Source organism: Oncorhynchus gorbuscha, linkage group LG15 (genome assembly GCF_021184085.1).
Source record: "Oncorhynchus gorbuscha isolate QuinsamMale2020 ecotype Even-year linkage group LG15, OgorEven_v1.0, whole genome shotgun sequence".
Lineage (NCBI taxonomy): Eukaryota > Metazoa > Chordata > Actinopteri > Salmoniformes > Salmonidae > Oncorhynchus > Oncorhynchus gorbuscha.
The window spans coordinates 23,995,237-24,013,222 of NC_060187.1; positions in this window are offsets into that span (position 1 = coordinate 23,995,237).

Sequence of the window (17,986 nt, forward strand, 5' to 3'; positions counted from 1 at the left end):
GAGCAGCACTCTATTCGTTGTCAGCAGCGGTGTGAAAATTGGCGAGGGAGCGTGGTCCTTTGTACGTGGGGGAAGTTTACAGGATTGGGAGCTTTTGGCGCTGTTATTTCAAGACTGTGAAGATCAAAGAAGGGCAATTTTTTGCTCAGGAGTTTCATCAATTTTGCATCCATTTTGAAGACAGAACAAGGGTCCTGTCCTGCGCATGGAATCCTAATTTCACAGCAGTAAATCTGTGTCCCAAATGGAACCATATTCCCTTTAAAGTGTACTAGTTTCAACCAGAGCCCTATGGTCCCTGGTAAAAAGTAGTGCACTCAATAGGGAATAGCCTAAATCTCCCCTCTTGATGGAGGTATAATTGCTAGTGAAGAAACGTCACGCTGCACGGTAAAAAAACAATATCAAAATAGCCTCAGCCGGATAGAACAGCCTCCGTACCTTCCTATGAGATTGAGATGCAGGCGAGAGAGTAAGGGGTTCAGCCAGGCAATCTGCTCTCCATCAATTTATTATTATTGCACAGGAAAGGTCAGAGCTAAAATATCTTCATGGAGTGACTACAATTACCTATCATTTCAGGCAGAGAGGGAACAAAATGCTGCAGAGAGCACAGACCTTTCCGGGCAGTTATTTTCAGAAAGCCCTAATCTTGTCATGAAAAAAGGGCAAGTTGGAAACACTTGATGGTCATTCATGTAATGATAAAAACATCCTATAGATTATGGAGGCTGAAATTCGTGTGGTATTGAAATTGCTATAATGTAAGAAAGGGTAGCGAGGCATGAATCATGAGAACACACGCACTCACACAAACACACACACAGTCCTATCCGTATAGCTACAGCTGTTTAAGCACAATGAATGTAGATGTATTCTTTGCTATGTAATAGGTTCTCTCTCATGTATGAGATAAAGTTGTGTCCATCACACATAATGTCCTCTCAGATGTCACCATGACCACACATAACTCATGTTTAATACATCATTTAGGATACATGAAACAAGTCTACAGAGCAAAGGTCAATACATGGTTAATCATAAAAACAAAAATATGTACTTATCTTGATAATGAAAATTATTTGACCTTTCCCATGAATAGGACATTTTATGTTTAAGTTTAAGTACTAATGATTATACATATAAAATATTAATATTAATATTATTAATATACATTTACTTGCAAAACACACAGACACATTACTTGGGGATTTTATTTATATTTTCAATCTCTTTTATCCTAATGTTCAGGTCAAGTGATGCAGGCCATGCTGCTGCTATGTTGCTGATAAGCCAAACTAATGATGCTTACTTGTTGTTGTAGTCCTGATGGGGAATTAAAGATGTGATTCACTATGAGGTAATCACCTTAACACCCAGTTAGCTTGGAATTAGCCTGGACTGAGCCAAGTCAGATTCTTCGCCCCAAATGGCACCCTATTCCCTTTATAGTCTACTACTTTTGATCAGGGCCCATAGGGCTCTGGTCAAAAGTGGTGCACTTCATAGGGCATAAATAGGGTGACATTTGGGACTCAAAAGAGACTCCACACTGTTAGGGAGAAAGGCTCCAGGAATGACCAAGGCTGTCAAATCTGTATACTTCTTATTTAGAGGAAAATCATGGAGAGACTTTGTTTCTTCACAACTGTCTGAAAGAGGCACCTCCTTGGTTTTTATTCTCAGTCAAAAGACCAGACCTGATCTATCACGACACAAACAAATCACTGTTCTTTTATTTTTAATCTGTGGTTGGAAGAAAATAATTAAAGGAAAGAGATAAGGACTGAATTATTTACAAGCTTGGATTCTCTGTTCAGTAAGCCACCTTTATCTAAAACTTTATAAAAGCTATTCATTTCTAAATAATATGTTCTGCTTTGCTCAGGACTGAAACTGCCTCCCAATTTCCCAAATAACACCCCTATGGGGCCTGGTCAAAAATAGTGCACAACAAAGGGAATAGGATGCCATTTGGGATGCAGGCTGAGATCAAATGCTCTCTTCTATCGTTGAGGTAATTAGAGTTCTCTTTGTAAATGGCCTTCTAAAGCACCAGGCACTCTGAGACAGAGAGAGACGCTAGCTGCTCACTGCTGAGCCCATATTCGTTTCGCTGCTGCCTCCCTCAGGCCGCTTGTGTATGAAACACACACACTCAACTGCCGTAGGGCGACCCAAACTACGCTAGCTACCACATCCAGAAACAGTTTGAAATAAAATAACACCAATGACTTCAGTCTGGTTAATGCTGCTGATGATCTGCCAAACGAGTCAGTCTCAATCAATCAGAGGAATCACTTCTTTCCTCAATAATTACTGTGGGGAAATCCAACAGTGCCATTCATGTAGATCTAATTGGTTCTTAACTTGTTTAAATCCTGTCCCCTTATATAGATCCTCTAATTGAAGCTCCTGCCCTTGGAGGAGTAACTTACATAAACTAATATAGGTGTGTGTGTGTGTGTGTGTGTGTGTGTGTGTGTGTGTGTGTGTGTGTGTGTGTGTGTGTGTGTGTGTGTGTGTGTGTGTGTGTGTGTGTGTGTGTGTGTGTGTGTGTGTGTGTGTGTGTGTGTGTGTGTGTGTGTGTGTGTGTGTGTGTGTGTGTGTGTGTGTGTCCGATTCAATATAAACTGCATCAGTGTTTCTGTGATGTGTTTGTTTCATAATCTACAGTATTCTTCCCAGATACACCAGTAAGCAACTTAATTGCCAACTGACAACAGCTTTAGCTCTAAATGGATTCTTCATACTCCCGTATCCCCAATAGATTACATAAACATATGGCAGATTTCACTCACTTTAAGATTAAGCCATTTCTAATTAACTTTAAATTACTGACTTTCAAGAATGAATTAGCATGCGTTTATTGTCAAAATTGCACTAAATTAAACTGATGGGTTGCTCTCTATGCTTGCAAATAATGTCATACAATATAATGCTGTAATCCAAATTTGCCCCAACATTTTTTAATAATTAACAAAAATTATTTTAACGTGTGTGTGAGTGATTTGGACACAGTGCAGATACACACAAATAGACCAAGCTGTAGATTTCCCATTCTATTTGGGGATATCTTCTTAGTTCAAAAACTGTGATTTTCTCATTAACATCTTATTTAATTCTGTGGATTAAGCAAGGAGAGCAAAGCAAGACAGCAGCCATTGTCTTGGAAGGAGACAAAGGAGTGGGTGACATCACTAATAATTCAAAAGTCAACAGCAGGCTCTAGCAGCCCATTATGTGGTACAGTTTAAGCCTGGAAAGGAGACCATATGCTAGGCTCTGGGCTATGCTGCTCCGTTAGCTCCTCGCAGGCTGACTGACTGGTCATACACACATTTTATATCACTGACAACCCACAACTCTCCTCTCTTCCACAGCCTTGTCAAGCCTCTGTTGTAAAACAATTACGATCCTATTACATATATTTTATTAATTGCCCTATCAGAGTCGAAACACAAAGACATGTAAATGCTCTCGCCTGATGAGAGAAGCAAAGCATGGATGGCAGATTTCTCACTGATCGTGACAGATGAAGAATCAGGTCAGATTATATAGGCATAGACATGGTTTGCTATTGATAGCAGCAATCAATTAAATAAGCAGACCATTAAAACATTCAAAATACTGGACAGATTTTTTGTTCTTAAATTACTCTTTTGTCAATGATTTATTGTTCGGTGGAGTGTATGATGTATGCATGGATTTCGCTCTTGAAAAAACAACACTTTTTTTGTAAAATTATCATTTCACAATTATCTTGTCACAGCTTTCTATTTCCTCTGGAGTAATTGGGATGCCCTCCCAGATTATCCGGTCTAAATTGCAATGCTAATGACAAAGCCTAACAGTCGCCTCGGCATCAATAGTCTATTTGGATTAATTAAAATAGGAAGGGACAGATGAGGATTAAGTGCATCGTTCACAGTTCAACAATGTAGAGGTCAAACCATCAAGTTGCTATTCTTTCTCCATGATATTAGTCCTACTGTGTAATTGTCACAGTAACATTTTAAAAGCATCGGTGTTGATGATGAATTATTATGAATTATGATTTCTTTCCAACTCACACACGTACCAAATATTGGTAGAAATCAAAAAACACATTTGTTTTAATCTCATTCTAATTTCCCCTTGTATTTGGTAATTGATTATGCTTCTAATTACAAAGCATAGAATTAGATGAAGTTATTGATAGTTGAGCTACATGTGCCTGTCCCCTGGAGCTGTGATCTGTGCTGTCTGCTTCTGCCTGCTCCCAGAGGTAATGAGTGTCCTTCTCCTTTAACGATGGAAATGACTTTTAAATAACAAGGGTGTCAGAGAGAGAGAGAGTAGGGGGAGAGAGAGAGTGGGGGCGCTTTCAAGAGGATAACTTTTGTCAAGTCGGTGGACATTGTTGGTTACCGCATTCCAGTGTGTTGCATTATGGGGGATAAATATTTTCGACTTGCATGACGACTGCATGAACTTTACAAAAACCATGTGATCAAAGTTCATGATGTTGTGACTGTAGTCGACTGCAAGTTTCTGCAGTTGCCCTTCACTAACTAATCCTGCAAATATATATATATATGTAAATGTACAATATATATACAGTTTGAATGTGGGATATAGTGGTTGGAAACATGTTTATTTTGACAGTACAAAAAAAAATGTGTATTCGACAGCAACCCTGCCATATTACACTGAGCCTTTTCGGAAAACCACATCAGTGTCCGACTTTCAGCTGTTGCAAATGCACTTACTTCGACATCACTCCACGACTTTTGTCTGCAGTCGGGTTGCTTCAGCCTTACCACTCAAACGAGCAGATAGTGGGAGAGGGAGAGGAAGAGAGAGGGAGAGGAAGAGAGAGAGAGAGTGAGAGAGAGAAGGATGGGAGAGAGGGATGGACAGACATTCACTCACATGATCTTTTTCACTCTCTGTCTCGCTTTCTCTGTCTCTCCCCATTCCTCAACTGTTAGATGACAAGATAGAGTAATTAATTGACAGCCAATTCAAATACACATATATGCCTTTTTGGGGTTAACTAGGTTTGAATGCAACGTTTGTACGTAGAATAATACATAGAATGATACATATTATATATATATATATACAGTTGAAGTCAGAAGTTTACATACACTCTAGCCAAATACATTTAAACTCAGATTTCCACAATTACTGACATTTAATCGTAGTAAAAATTCCCTGTTTTAGGTCAGTTAGGATCACCACCTTATTTTAAGAGTGTGAAATATCAGAATAATAGTAGAGAGAATGATTTATTTCAGCTTTTATTTCTTTCATCACATTCCCAGTGGGTCAGATGTTAACATACAGTCAATTAATATTTGGTAGTGTTAGGGTTTGTTTCTTTCATATCATCATTGGCTCATTGGTAAAATTAGCATTATGACAATATATTCAATTAAATCGTTCAAAACCCTTTATTAATGTAATTGCAGACAGAAGTTGACAATCAGGAATATAGCACGCATGTTTCTGAGTAAGGTCTGCATCAGACAAAAGGTCTCAAGTTGTTTTATTAAACCTAAGTGATGTCACTGACTTCATCATTACCTTTTTACTCCTGAGACCAAAACCCTGCATCCATAGCTATACAAACATAGAGTTTCAGTGTTTATCTAAAAGCCAGGCAATAAATAAATAAACTTATAAATAAACTTTTCAGGGAAGTTATAAACCAATATACACAGGCAGTTAGAAAAGCAAAGGCTAGCTTTTTCAAGCAGAAATTTGCTTCTTGCAACACAAACTCAAAAACGTTCTGGGACACTGTAAAGTCCATGGAGAATAAGAGCACCTCCTCCCAGCTGTCCACTGCACTGAGGATAGGAAACTCTGTCACCACCGATAAATCCACTATAATTGAGAATTTCAATAAGCATTTTTATACGGCTGGCCATGCTTTCCACCTGGCTACCCCTACCCCGGTCAACAGCACTGTACCCCCCACAGCAACTCACCCAAGCCTTCCCCATTTCTCCTTCTCCCAAATCCAGTCAGCTGATGTTCTGAAAGAGCTGCAAAATCTGGACCTCCACAAATCAGCCGGGCTATACAATCTGGACCCTTTCTTTCTAAAATGATCTGCCGAAATAGTTGCAACCCCTATTTCTAGCCTTTTCAACCTCTCTTTCGTGTCGTCTGAGATTCCCAAAGATTGGAAAGCAGCTGCGGTCATCCCCCTCTTCAAAGGGGGGACACTCTTGACCCAAACTTCTACAGACCAATATCTATCCTACCCTGCCTTTCTAAGGTCTTCGAAAGCCAAGTTAAAACCTCTTTGGGATAGGGGATAGCATTTTCACTTTTAGATAAATAGTGTGCCCAATTTCAACTTCCTGCTACTCATGCCATGAATATAAGATATGCATATTATTAGTAGATTTGGATAGAAAACACAATGTATTTTCTAAAACTGTTTGAATCATGTCTGTGAGTATAACAGAACTTATGTAGCAGGCAAAACCCTGATGACTAACCATTCAGAATTATTATTTTTTGAGGTCACTGTCTATTCAATTAGATTTCATTGGGAAACAAGATTTCTAAGGCACTTGTTTGCAGTTTCTACCGCTTCCACTGCATGTCACCAGTCTTTGGAAATTGGTTGAGGTTATTCCTTTGTGTAAAGAAGAAGTACGGCCATCTTGAATTTGTGTCATTTGAAGTGTACTTTTTGAGAAGGTGCATGACTGGAAAAGTAGCATGAGTTTGTTTTCTTACTGTATTGAACACAGATTGTCCCGTCTACAATTTGATGGATTATTAACGTTTAAAAATACCTAAAGTTGTACTATAAAAGTAGTTTGAAATGTTTTGGCAAAGTTTACAGGTAACTTTTGAGATATTTTGTAGTGACGTTGCACAAATTGGAAGCTGTTTTTTTCTGGATCAAACGCGCCAAATAAATGGACATTTTGGATATATATCGACGGAATTAAATCGAACAAAAGGACCATTTGTGATGTTTATGGGACATATTGGAGTGCCAACAAAAGAAGCTCATCAAAGGTAAGGCATGATTTATATTTTATTTCTGCATTTTGTGTGGTTCCTGCAGGGTTGAAATATGCTACTCTCTCTTTGTTTACTGTTGTGCTATCATCAGATAATAGCTTCTTATGCTTTCGCCGAAAAGCCTTTTTGAAATCTGACATGTTGGCTGGATTCACAACGAGTGTAGCTTTAATTTGGTATCTTACATGTGTGATTTAATGAAAGTTTGAATTTTATAGTATTTTATTTGAATTTGGTGCTCTGCATTTTCCCTGGCAATTGGCCAAGTGGGACATTTGTGTCCCGCCTATCCCAGAGAGGTTTTAACAAACAGATCACCGACCATTTCGAAACCCAATGTACCTTCTCCGCTATGCAATCTGGTTTCAGAGCTAGTCATGGGTGGTCACCTCAGCCACGCTCATGGTCCAAAATTATATCTTAACCACCATCGATAAGAAACAATACTGTGCAGCCGTATTCATTGACCTGGCCAAGGCTTTCGACTCTGCCAATCACCACATCCTCATCGGCAGACTCGATAGTTCTGACTTAGAATATGTGGACAACTACAAATACCTAGGTGTCTGATTAGACTGTAAACTCTCCTTCCAGACTCACATAAATCATCTCCAATCCAAAGTTAAATAGAATTTGCTTCCTATTTCGCAACAAGGCATCCTTCACCCATGCTGCCAAACATACCCTCGTAAAACTGACCATTTTACAGATCCTTGACTTTGGCGATGACATTTACAAAATAGCTCCCAACACCCTACTCAACAAATTGGATGCAGTCTATCACAGTGCCATCCGTTTTATCACCAAAGCCCCATATACTACCCACCACTGCGACCTGTACACTCTCGTTGGCTGGCCCTCGTTTCATACTTGTCGCCAAACCCACTGGCTCCAGGTCATCTCCACGACACTGCTAGGTAAAGTCCCACCTTATCTCTGCTCGCTGGTCACCATAGCAGCACCCACCCGTGGCACGTGTTACAGCAGGTATATCTCACTTGTCATCCCCAAAACAAATTCCTCCTTTGGCCGCCTCTCCTTCCAGTTCTCTGCTGCCAATGACTGGAACAAACTACAAAAATCTCTGAAACTGGAAACACTTATCTCCCTCACTAGCTTTAAGCACCAGCTGTCAGAGCAGCTCACAGCTCACTGCACCTGTATATATCCCATCTATAAATAGCCCAAACAACTACCTCTTCCCCTACTGTATTTATGTATTTATTTTGCTCATTTGCACCCCAGTATTTGTACTTTGCACACTCATCTACTGTCAAATCTACCACTCCAGTGTTTTAATTGCTATATTGTATTTACTTCGCCACCATGGCCTATTTATATCCTTTGCCTCCCTTATCTCACCTTATTTGCTCACATTGTGTATATACTTATTTTTCTAATGTATTATTGACTGTATGTTTGTTTTACTCCATGTTTGTTTTACTCCATCTCTGTGTTGTTATGTGTCGAACTGCTTTGCTTTATCTTGGCCAGGTCGCCGTTGTAAATGAGAACTTGTTCTCAACTTGCCTACCCGGTTAAATAAAGGTGAAATAAAATAAAGAAAGAAAATGTCCCATCCCCAAAGTTGATTTATTGTGGAATGTCTAATTAGTCTCTTATCTCCCACACTCCCCTAACCGACTTTCCAAAACTATAGTTTGTAAACAAGAAATTTGTGGAGTGATTGAAAAATGAGTTTTTATGACTCCAACCCAAGTGCATGTCAACTCCTGACTTCAACTGTATATACTCTGAACAAAAATATAAGCGTAACATGTAAGGGGTTTGTCCAATGTTTCATGAGTTCAAATAAAAAATGCATGAAATGTTCCATATGCAAGAAAATGTCACGCCCTGGCCATACCCCCTGTATTCTCTATTTTGGTTAGGCCAGGGTGTGACTAGGGTGGGCATTCTATGTTCCTTTTTCTGTTTTTGTATTTCTTTGTTTTTGGCTGGGTATGGTTCTCAATCAGAGCCAGCTGTATATCGTTGTCTCTGATTGAGAACCATACTTAGGTAGCTCTTCCCCACATGGGTTTTGTGGGTAGTTGCTTTCTGTTTTGTACCTGACGGAGCTGTTTCGGTTGTTCTTTTTGTTACTTTGTATTTAGTGTTCAGTTCTATTTAATAAATGACGAACACGTACCACGCTGCGCTTTGGTCCTCACCTTCTTCCACCAACAGCCGTTACAGAAAAGCTTATTTCTCTCAAATTATTTGCACAAATTTCTTTACATCCCTGTTAGTGAGCATTTCTCCTTTTCAAGACAATCCTGACAGGTGTGGCATATCAACAAGCTGATTAAACAGCATGGTCATTACACAGGTGCACCTTGTTCTGGGGACAATTAAAGGCCACTCTAAAATGTGCAGTTTCGTCACACAACACAATGCCAGAGACTTCTCAAGTTTTGAGGGAGCGTGCCATTGGCATGTTGACTGCAGGGATGTCCACCAGAAGTGTTGTCAGAAAATGTAAGGTTAATTCCTCTACCGTAATTGTGTCTACTGTTGTTTTAAAGAATTTGGAAGTATGTCCAACCGGCCTCAGAACCGCAGACCACGTGTAACCACACCAGCCCAGGACCTCCATGTCCACCTTCTTCATCTGTGGGATTGTCTGAGACCAGCCATCTGGACAGCTGATGATTTAAAAAGAATTGCCTGTAAAAAAGCCCTTTTGTGGGAAAAAACTAATTCTGATTGGCTGGGCCTGGCTCCGCAGTGGGTGGGCCTTGCTTCCAAGTGGTTGGGCCCCTGCTGAGTCATGTGAAATCTGTAGATTATGGCCAAATGAATATATTTCAATTGACTTATTTCCTTATATGAACTGTAACTCAGTAAAATCTTTGAAAATTGTTGCATGTTGCATTTGCATGTTGCGTTTATATTTTTATTGTTTAATGAGCTGTGTATTTGTTTCTCTATCTGATATATGCATGGTTTTAAAACAGATACAACCAGATAGCAGAGAAGTTTTGAATTGTTTAGGTGATAGAATATTGTACATAAAATATGGTATCAACCTGGCCAGAACTGAGAAGTTTCTAGATTTACTATCAGGGTCGTGGATGTGAGAATTTATTTGATTTGACCGTACAATGTAAATTACTGTTGTATGTACTTAAATACAGAAGTGTAGCATTTTAACCATATTATTTGTACTGGCCTAGCCTGTGTATGGTATGTTCAGGAGTATGTTTATTTCTGAAATCTCAATCCCTGACAGTTCCCTGACAGTAACGTTATCTCTTTTTTTCCATTCATCAGCTGTACAAAATACCCATCAAACGGTACTGTAGTAGTACATGTCTTATCAGGGAGTTAGAAGCAGAGATAGAAGCTTAGTCCCAAATGGCACTCTTTTCCCTACGTAGTGCACTACTTTTAACCAGAGCCCTATGGGCCCTGGTCAGAAGTAGTGCACTCACTATATAGGGAATGGGGTGCCATTTGGGACACAAACAGAGACGGTAAGGCTTGTATTATGTTAGCTAGACGGTCGGGTAGTCTCGCTCTGTGTAAAAGGGCTTGAGTGCTAGGGGGCATACTTAGCCTCCAGTTCCCAGAAGACCAATGTTATTATTGGTAATAAAACCCTAAATACAGAGAGAGGAAAGATTAAGCCAACATAGAAACATACTCCTCTGACTTAGATACACGGAAGTCTAGATCCTTTACCTGCAACACCCTTCAAAGTGTGGGACAAACAAATGAGGCTGATAAGAACTGTTGGCGAAGAAGGGAAACTGTGACTATAACGATACAACCACACAAAGGTAGAGGGCATCTTTGCTTATCACAATCACAGCAGTTTAATATATTAACTGGATGACGGGGAGGGATAGGGGGAGTGATGCTAAACTACTGTCAATACATATATTCCCATTAGATCCCCCTTATATAATGGAATTTAAATAACTATACGCTGCTATGTACTAAAAGTGTTTCTTCCACCTCTTGCCCCCCGGCAACCCAACGTTTCTCGGGCACAAAGAGTGCATTGTTTGTAGGGCCATTACCAACAGTCTTTTCCGACTCTCGCTGGACAACATATGGCTCAAGGGAGACAGCTATTGATTGTGTCCCAAATGGCCTCCTTTTGTCTACGTAGTGCACTACTGTAAAGCGTCTGTGTGTAGCTGATGCGATGAGTCAGGCGCAGGACAGCAGATATGAATAATGAAAGGAATTTTACTCAAATATATCACAATACACGTATAAATACAAGGCCACAAATACGGACCGCAATACAATAAACAATTACTCACAAACAAACATGGAGAAGTGGAGGGTTAAATAATGAACAAGTGATTGGGGGATTGAAACCAGGTGTGTAAGACAAAGACAAAACAAATGGAAAATGAAAAGCGGATCGGCGATGGCTACAAGGCCGGTGACGTCGACCGCCGAACGCCGCCCGAACAATGAGAGGGACCGACTTCAGCGGAAGTCGCGTCAACTACTTTTGACCAGAGCCCCATGGGGGTTGGTCAAAAGTAGAGCACTATGTAGGGAATAAGGTGTCATTTGGGAAGCAACCCTACATTGCCAGGAAAGGCATCTGACCTCTCTCGGTTCCCGGGGAAGAATGAGCCAGAACACTAGCCTGAATAGACAGATTTTCCAAATGTTTTGAAATCCATTTGGAGGCGGAGACAGGAAGAAAGGGCGAAAGGGGCGAGAGCCTGGAAGAAATGGATTTGGCCTATAAACAAGTAAGTGGTGTGATGCCCATTTCTTCAGGACATTAAGGGACCCTTTTTATTGATGGCTGCACTTAAAGTAGGACAGAGTGGGCACAATTAAGAGTCAATTGAAGACCTGGAGGCAGGAGGGGTCTGGGTGGTGGTGGAGAGGGGAGGGGGAAGGTATATATTAGCCTTATAGCTTTAAGTCATTTCATTTTGGGAGCATAAAGGAATAGAAAGAAAGTGTTCAGTCTTAAATCCTTTTCTTTTCCTTCCTCTGTTCTGTTCTCCTCCTCCACCTCTGTTTTTTGGTATGTGTGTGGATGGTAGCCTTGCCCCCACTTGGAATAGATGTATTACTTATGACATCCCAGTTTTCATCCGTTCACAATTTTTACATTAGAGTTAAATCTCTGCAGCTGGAATCTCACGGCTGAGTTAGCCAGAGCCCATCAAATATTGAAACGTTGGGAGCCACTGGCAGTCAGGGCCTGCATCCCAAATGGAACCATTTTCCCGATATAGTGCACTATTTTTGACCAGAGCCCTATGGGCTCTTGTCAGAATTAGTGCACTAACTAGGGAATGGGGTGCCATTTGGGATGCAGTTGGTTGAGGGGAGTTCATGTCCAACGCCAAGCTTTAGATTCACAGACATCCCAATAGGAGTGTACTACTAGAGAAAAAAGCACTGATAAAAATTTAATCAGAATGAGCCGGGGATATTGCTAGCATTCTTCCAAGCATCACTATGAAATCTTAATCTGAGTTAATGGAAGAGATATGAAAGCCTTTCTCAATTCAAACAGAGGCCGTGCATAATTTATAAATTATTGTCAGAAAAGTGATTCCGATCTGAGATTTACTCTCCTTCAGATGGGTAGTGAACCCACAGGGGGCAGAGAATAAGTGAGTATTTTCAACCTCTGATGCAGAAAGATTTTACAGCAGAGCTGTCGATATCATCAGGTAAACTGATCATTTCTCCAAGACTGCAGCAGGCAGAAAAAGCACTCACTGCACGACAAGGCAAGTAAATACCAACACAGCCTCACTTCCAGGGTTAGCTTCAGAACCACTCAGAGGGAGTAAATAAAACAAGCTGTAGAGGAGACAGTGTGGCCGTGTTAGAATCCTGCCTGCGTCGTTCCTTCCTGCTGGTTGACAGTCGCAAAAGCTTTGTTATGTCTCAAACATACCACCATCGCACCGATGTAACTAGCAACGACACAACCAACCGAAGGATTCTTTTTTTTCTTCCTGTCCTCATCCTCATCTTTTCACTCGCTCTCTTTTTTTCCTTACTCCAATTACAGATGATAGCCTGTGTTTGCATGGCTGCGAGGCCTATGGTTAATTCGCAGTGACAAGTTTCTTCTCTCTTTGCATGCCGGGTGTAAGACAAACGGTGTTCTGTGTTGGAGAACATTATCCACTAATGTAGCCTCAGTGTGTCCAGCAGGGAGCTAGGGGTTGTTACTACTCCTCTACATGGCAGGAACAACCCCTGATTCCAGTTACTACATGTACCTCGCCCTCTCGCAAGACAACCAGACATAGTCACTGTACTGTAGGTAGGCTACTCACACTGTTCACTTCTGTATGAATCACCTTCACAACGTCTTGCAACCGTCACCAAAGTCTGCTTTTATTCATTCACATCCAGTATTATGTCTGACTGTGGGTTCTATCCGTTTCAATTAGACATTCAATAAAACATTTAATAATATAATTATTATAATTGTTTATTATTTCATCAATGCACACCCTTAAGTGTTGGTGATATGTAGGATTTGAAAAAGCATAAAGTGCCTGTAGTTGGTTTACTTGCAAGATGATAGCTGGTTGGTGTACTTGGGTGGGCTGGGAGATTTGCCTGGATGTGGCTGATAAAGCAGTAGATGCATGCTTGGCTGGGCTGGCCCTATTCTAGGTGATAAAAGCATCAAAGAGGGACATGAATGTTGGATGTGCTGCTGAAGTATACACCGCTACACCGAAGCAAACTTATTTAGGACAGTGCCATTAGACTCTTATCTCTCTGACGGCAGCCCCAAAGCATTCGTTTAATGTGGATAAATGGATGTAGATTGAGAGTTCTACTGGAATGTTTCCTCTGGCGTGTGCCACATCCTCTGTAGGAATAAAAATTGATGAGGCCCCAAAAGCGGAGCAGTGAGCTAAGCAACATCTGCGTCGTGTGTTGGGTACAGCACAGCACACTACAGTACACGTCATACCAACCTGGGATCATCCATCAAGCAGCCCTATTTCAACATTAAGGAAATGGAACAACTCTACATCTAAGCAACCTCCGTCCATGAATGGATGGGAAAACTCTGTTTTTCATGCTCTGGTGATAGTTTTGATTACTAGTAATATCAGGTGTTTGTTTGTTTGTCTGTCTGTCTGTCTGTCTGTCTGTCTGTCTGTCTGTCTGTCTGTCTGTCTGTCTGTCTGTCTGTCTGTCTGTCTGTCTGTCTGTCTGTCTGTCTGTCTGTCTGTCTGTCTGTCTGTCTGTCTGTCTGTCTGTCTGTCTGTCTGTCTGTCTGTCTGTCTGTCTGTCTGTCTCTCTCTCTCTCTCTCTCTCTCTCTCTCTCTCTCTCTCTCTCTCTCTCTCTCTCTCTCTCTCTCTCTCTCTCTCTCTCTCTCTCTGTCTGAAGTCACAGTAGCAGCTATACCCACCAGATGAGTGTGTGAGTGGAGACTTCACACAATCACTAAGCGTAATCTGGTAAGTAAATCAATGCCACCAGCAATGTTTTCTTAACAACCAAAGTCACATTCTAGTTAATTCATGTGGCTGGGAATGGGTACAGGGAGACGTGTTGGGTGTCATTTAGATATCCCACAACTTCATCACCACAGCCACATCCATAATGCACCCACACTCCATGTGTGAGTAACAGGGCTTTATTTTAGAACTGCTTTAGCGGGTGAAGTCATGTGGAAAAAGGTATTTTGCGGTGCCCGAGTGGTCTCCATGTCCGATCAAGACGAAGAGTAAAAGTGTGTAAAAGCTACCTTTAGAGAGACCAGGCTGGGCTGAGGAGGCTGTCCAGTGCTTGACCTGGAGGAGGAGGAGGAGAGGGATGAAGGTCACACATTGAGTGAAGGATGAGGAGGAAGATGAGGAAAGTGGAACTCTAAGAGGACAGGAGGAAGGTCACGTGGTGTGTGTGTGTGTGGGGAGGGGGGGGTATTCAGAGAGGGAGGGAGAGAGAGATGGGAGGGTAATGTGAAATGGGAGCAATTTTCCAACCTTCTAAGCTGCAGTGGAGGTGATGTTGTTCATCTTTGGAAAGGTACTTATGTCAGGCAGGGCTGGGGCTGCCAGGGGACCTGACCAGTACTCTCTCGCCTCCCAGCCTCCCTGTGCCCAGCCTGGGCCATTCCTCTGAGACACTCCTGGACTGCTGCTCACTCACCTCCAACACTCACTCAGCTTCACTTTACACTGGCACTAGTGGGACCCCTTACCACATACCACTCATTCTTGTCTTTCTCATTCTCCTTCTCGCTCTTGTCTCTCTCTCTGTTTCTCTCTGTCTTCATCTGTCTTTATCTCTCTCTGTCTCTCTACCCCCATGTTACCTTCCTCCTTTTCATTCTCTCTCTCTTATCTACCTAATTTCTTCTTCCATTCTTCCCTCGCCAGTGGCCCCCCATCACTCCTCTGTTTCCCAGTCTCTCCAGTTAACCCATCATCCCTTTATGGCCTCCCTGGTTGTTGTTGTTTGTTACATGATATTTGCAGTGATCTTTACTACAGCTAGCAGCAGGACATGTTGGCTGATGTTTCAGCCTCTTGTGTATTAATTACTGAAGGAAAGTTGTGATGTTGAATAGATTAGCGGAGCTGGGCTGGTGAATGGTGTCCATAGCCTCTCATTGCTAAACAAAGGGCCTAAACACATGCATATCCTGCTTATTACAAACATAGAAGACCTGTACAATACTGTTGTTGGCCTATGTGAAACTGATTGCATTTTATTTAGCATTAAAGACAGCTAATTAAGTTTGATAATGATAATATGTATTAATGTAGTTTTAAAAAATGCATTGTAGCATACCGCTGTAATCACAAACATCCACATACCCCAAATCAAACCACATTAAAGAAATTGTGTCGTGTCTCAATGGAGAGCCTTACATGAAAATGTATATCATTTTTGTTTATGTTGACATTTTTGTTTATGTTTATGCTCTGGTAGATGCAGGCTGGTACATTGTCGAGTGGTAATGTTCTGGCCCTGCTCCCAGTGGCGTGTTTATACTCATCTGGTCTAGGTGCTAATGTATGTGTTCCATGGATGTACTCACAAGCCTGTTTGCACGTCTGGTCCCACCTGGGCTTGTTGTGGAGTCCTGTCAAAACTTAGGCCAGCGGAAAAAAACTGTCTGTGAAAAAAAATCCATACATGTTTAATTACGACAGGATACACACACACACGCACACACACACACACACACACACACACACACACACACACACACACACACACACACACACACACACACACACACACACACACACACACACACACACACACACACACACACACACACACACACACACACACACACACACACACACACACACACACACACACACACACACACACGCCCACCTCTCCTCTGAGAGGGGGATACCTCCTGAGAACCCCACATTATCGCTTTTTTGAAGTATCACAAGAAACAACATCATATTAATATTTAAAGCATACCCCCCCCACCAACATCCCATCTCTCTGCTCAATCCCTGCTTGATTTGGGATTGTTGAGAAGAGTAATTTATGTATGTGTTTTTATACAGGTGTCGTCATTGGTGGAGATGAACTGCTCCATGGTAATATCACCACCAAATCTGTCCACTATCGTAAATATAGTGGTTGCATTCCAAGTTAATCATGAAATGGGTTATGGGACAACAATATTTGATTGGGCAATTTTGTCTTCATGCTCATTTTAGACTATATATAAAAGATAAAATATCATTTTGGTACATGCATCAGAGGATAACACTTGACAGCATTAGTTAAAACACAGAAGGCGTTACATGTGCCAAATATTGTCAATATCTACTAACTTCATCATAGTTACTATCATTTTAATTTCATCAACAATCTGTCCTAGTAATTTGAAAATGTGAGGCATACTCCCTCAAATCAAATTAAATGAATAAGCATGACTTTCAGATAGCTAGCTTTGTGGTAACAAAAACATACAGCATGTTGTTCTGTAATACCACCCTGGCCACAGCAAATAAAACACCAGAATCATCAGAGTGAGGGACTATGGGAGAGAGGGAGAGAGGGAGGGGGAGGGAGGGAGGGAGGGAGGGAGGGAGGGAGGGAGGGAGGGAGGGAGGGAGGGAAGGAAGGAGGAGAGAGAGAGAGGGAGAGAGAGGGAGAGGGAGAGGGAGAGGGAGAGGGAGAGAGAGAGAGAGAGAGAGAGAGAGAGAGAGAGAGAGAGAGAGAGAGAGAGAGAAAGAAAGAAAGAAAGAAAGAAAGAAAGAAAGAAAGAAAGAAAGAAAGAAAGAAAGAAAGAAAGAAAGAAAGAAAGAAAGAAAGAAAGAAAGAAAGAAAGAAAGAAAAAGAGTAAGGGAGTGTTTGTGTTTTCTCAGGGCCCTGACCTCTTTTTTTGAAGTGTCACGTTATGGTTGTACAGAACGTGTCTCCTTTGCATACAAAAGGTCAGGACGATAAATCAAAATCCGCATATATGACTTGCACGATTCATCACGCAGAAACAGGGCCAAAGTGTTAGGCCTACTCCAATTTTTTTTTTAAACATAAGATGAATTATCCACTCTAGCAAGATGAATCTGTGATAAGGGGGAAGGGGGGATTTGAGGTTTAATACAAACATACAGCTTCTCATTAAAAACAGCTAGTGATGACAGTGTGGTGCTGTGGGCTCTCGGCTGCTGTAAAGGAGAGAGAGGAGTGTGAGTTGTATTATTTTGTACCCGTCGTTAGTGTGTGAGGCAGGAGACTAATTTACCCCTGCAGTTCCTAGCGTTATTTGTTGGCTTAGTGACACTGTTGCTCGTTAGATAATCCATGATGATTCAACACTGTGAAATCTAATTCACTGCCAGGCGGTGTGTGTGTGTATCCTTATTGGCTGTGTGTGTGTGCCTGTCTGTGTGTGCATGCTACCTGTGTGGTGTGTCATTGCTAGCTGTGTGTGTGTGTCTGTGTGTGTTTCTGTAGTGTGAGGCAGTTTGATGCACAAGTACACCTCCTGGA